At 43.5% G+C, this 4,041-nt stretch overlaps 1 long non-coding RNA gene across 1 annotated transcript; it reads right to left on the reverse strand.

Annotated features, from left to right (window-relative positions):
- Nucleotides 1–740: 740 nt before the first annotated feature.
- LOC119364091 lies at nt 741–3,798 on the reverse strand. Its single transcript, XR_005174657.1, has 2 exons — nt 2,257–3,798; nt 741–1,745 (listed from the first exon to the last, which is right to left on the reverse strand). It is a non-coding gene; the product is annotated as an uncharacterized LOC119364091 (long non-coding RNA).
- Nucleotides 3,799–4,041: the final 243 nt, after the last annotated feature.

Genomic DNA, 4,041 nt, shown 5'->3' on the forward strand with positions numbered 1-4,041 from the left:
TGCTTAGTCGCTGCTGCAACCTCACCACTTTACCCTTTCCTTTCCCATTAAGCTTTGCTAGTCTTGATACCCATGGTAATGGGATTGCTGAGTCCTCATGGCTCACAGATTACTACAACAACAGTTGCATGTACAGGTTATGCAATGATCATGACGTGAGAGCGATGTTTGCTTGTTTTGGAGTTTGTCTTCTGCTTCTTCTTCGATCAGGGGATAGGTTCCAGGTCGGGAGCCTGGGCTAGCAGGGTGGATGTCGTTTGAGTTTCTGTTTGTGTTTCATCCGTAGTCGGATGATGCTATTATGTATTGTGATGTTGTATTCGTGTGGCATTCTATGCCTTTTGTATGTATCCCCATCTATTATGTATTGTTGATGTAATGATATCCACCTTGCAAAAGCGTTTCAATATGCGGTTCTATCCTTGGTGGGACCTTCGAGTCTCTTTAGGATAGTATCGCATATTGGGCGTGACAAGCTTGAGCCAATCCTTTTGTCCTTAGCATTTTGAGGGGTCCACTTTTCTCATCCATGCCATGCCATTCATTTAGCTTTCCTGAAATATTTATCTTGAAATAGCATTAGCTCAATGAGCTATATGTTGTTAGGAATTACCAAAACCACCTAGGGATAGTTGCACTTTCACAAAGCTATCACATGGACTGGAATTTAAATGTTCATACATCTCACTTCTACAGAGAGCCACATCAACACAAAATAATCACAATAGGTAATCAGGATATCACAAGAAACTAACTGACAGAAAATTCTCATACATTGAAATAGTAAAACATATTACAACTCCACACTAAATTTCAACACATAATTCACAAGAAGTAATCTGAAGTTTTACAAACCACTAGCTGATGAACATGGCACAAAATATTGAACTAGTACAAAATATAGTTGATCAAGTCTCCACAGTAACTGTTCACAAAATTACACAACGAGAGAGATGCAGTTTAACGGTAGTAGAGGTTCAGCAAGGAGAGAAGGTGCAGCAGCAGTAAGAGAGCATCAATTGTTTTGGGGAAAGGTAGTAGCAGCCAGCAGGGATGTGGGAGAGGAGCAGCAGAGAGGTAGAGAGCAGCAGCAGCGGCAGCATTGAGATGGAGCAGCGAGGGTTGAGAGAAGGGAAGCAGTAGTTGGCAAGTGGAGGTTGAGATTCAGAGAAGGCGGAGAGCATGCAGGAAAGTATGAGTGAAGAAGAGAGGTGGAGGAGCAGCCAGGGGGCGCTGGAGAAGAAAGAAGTAGCGGGCTAGGTTTGAGGGCGAGCACCAGCCGGTTGAAGGAGGAGGAATAGCAGCGGTGAGAAAAGAGCAGCAGCAGTAGGGAGATGGCTGTAGGCGCGGCGGCGGCGGCTGAGATTGATGTATGTTGCGGTGGATGGGGTGTTGGAGGCCGCTAGTGCTGTGAACAAAGGGGTAAGGTAGGATGGCTGGGACGCGCACCACCACGACGGCCTGGCCATGGCGTCGGCCGGAGGTGGAGAAGGAGGGTGAGGGAAAGAGAGAAGTGCCAGGCCCGATTTGGGAATGGAGGCTGCTAGGGATTTTGATCCCCTCTTCACATCTGCACCTTTGCATTTTGGCCCTCCTAATTCTTTTCTTTTGCCTCAAGTAGATCCCCATTCTTTTTTAGCAATCCCCCCTGGGTCTTTAATTCTTCATAATCAGTCCCTCCTCTTATTATTTCCCTTAGTCTCATAGTCGGAATCATGAAGTTTATAGTGCCTTTGCGCACTTTTCTGCAAAAGAAACAAATGACTAGTAAATGTTCGCTTTTTATGATTATCATGCAAACAGTCAATCAAACATAGCAAGAATGGATGAATAGATCACAATAGATGGTATATTTGAGTGCGAATTATATATGTGAAATATACTTATCAAGTTCCCGCACACTTAAATCTTTGCTTGTCCTCAAGCAAAGGAATATGACAAAGGCAAGATAGTGAATAGTAAACTGATAAAGAATGTCCTAGTAAAATAGATCTCCAAATGATGCATGCTTTGGACTTAGCTAGTGAAAATTAATGGTTATGAGTGCTTTAAAGTGGCAGGATACTAGTAGACTTGACCATTTTAAACTTTTATAAAGATAAAAGAATATCAGCCAGTTTAAATGTGGATTGTGCCACAAGGTTCCTAAAGAGAGCATGATCCCAAGAGACACCTATCACTAGGAACACAACATTGTGGTAGAACCACTTATTGGATTTGAAGGAAGCAACAAAGATAATATTTTACTGCTCTCACCAAAGGAACATACCACCGATCCCACGGACAGGCCGTCGTGCTGGTGCGCCTTCCAAAATGATCGGGTGTAAGTACAGTGGGGTATTTCGCCCAAATCTGCAAGTGTGTCATGTTCTCCATAGGGACTAGGCACATCAGCGTCTATGCTCAGTTAAATCTAGATAATACAATTCAAATGATGATTGAGGGAAATAAACCTAAACTATCATATTTCATAAAAAACGTCGACAAAGAAGATGCAAACAAGCATAGGGGGGATAAGAATGCAATCACTGTATTTTTGGTATTTTTTTAGGCTTGAGAAATTAGAAACTAACATAAAGGGAAACGACAGGACATGAACACATATAGCATAATAGATATGTTTCGCATTACAAACATATTTGTCACAGGGACAAAGCTATCACATGGAATGGACTTTAAATGTTCATACATCTCACTTCTACAGAGAGCCACATCAACACAAAATAATCACAATATGTAATCAGGATATCACAGGAAACTAACTGACAGAAAATTCTCATACATTGAAATAGTAAAACAGATTACAACTCCACACTAAAGTTCAACACATAATTCACGAGAAGTAATCTGAAGTTTTACAAACCACTAGCTGATTAACAGGGCATAAAATATTGAACTAGTACAAAATATAGTTGATCACGTCTCCACAGTAACTGTTCACAAAATTACACAATGAGAGAGATGCAGTTTAACAGTAGCAGAGGTTCAGCAAGGAGAGAAGGTGCAGCAGCAGTGAGAGAGCAGCAGTTCTTTTGGGGAAAGGTAGTAGCAGCTAGCAGGGATGTGGGAGAGGAGCAGCAGAGAGGTAGAGAGCAACAGCGGCGGGAGCGTTGAGATAGGAGCAGCGAGGGTTGAGAGAAGGGAAGTAGCAGTTGGCAAGTGGAGGTTGAGATTCAGAGAAGGCAGAGTGCATGCAGCAAAGTTTGGGTGAAGAAGAGAGGTGGAGGAGCAGCAAGGGGGCGCTGGAGAAGAAAGAAGCAGAAGTCTAGGTTTGAGGGCGGGCACCAGCAGGTTGAAGGAGGAGGAATAGCAGTGGTGAGAAAAGAGCAGCAGCAGTAGGGAGATGGCTGTAGGCGCGGCGGCGGCGGCTGGGATGGATGTATGTTGTGGTGGACGGGGTGTTGGAGGCTGCTGGTGCTGTGGACGGAGGGGTAAGGTAGGATGGCTGGGAGGCGCCCCACCACGATGGCCTGGCCGTGGCGGCGACTGGCGGTGGAGAAGGAGGGTGAGGAAAAGAGAGAAGTGCCAGGCCCGATTTGGGAATGGAGGCTGCTAGGGATTTTGATCCCCTCTTCTCATTTGCACCTTTGCATTTTGGCCCTCCCACTTCTCTTCTTTTGCCTCAAGTAGATCCCCATTCTTGTTTAACAATCCCCCCTGGGTCTTTAATTTTTGATACTCAGTCCCTCCTCTCCTTATTTCCCTTAGTATCATAGTCGGAATCATGAAGTTTATAGTGCCTTTGCGCACTTTTCTGCAAAAGAAACAAATGACTATTAAATGTTCCTTTTTTTAATTATCATGCAAACAGTCAATCAAACATAGGAAGAATGGATGAATAAATCACAATAGATGGTATATTTGAGTGCTGAATTATATATGTGAAATATACTTATCAGGTTGTGATTGCGGAAGCCTCAACTGAAGTAGAAATAGAGGTCTACACATCTTTTTAAGCTCCTTGGAAAAAAATGCACAAATGGGAAATTGCACGTAGTGGTAGCGATGTCGATGACATATTGCAAAAACTCGTTGTCGTTC

The sequence above is a fragment of the Triticum dicoccoides genome, chromosome 2B, assembly GCF_002162155.2.
Source record: "Triticum dicoccoides isolate Atlit2015 ecotype Zavitan chromosome 2B, WEW_v2.0, whole genome shotgun sequence".
NCBI classification, from domain to species: Eukaryota; Viridiplantae; Streptophyta; class Magnoliopsida; order Poales; family Poaceae; genus Triticum; species Triticum dicoccoides.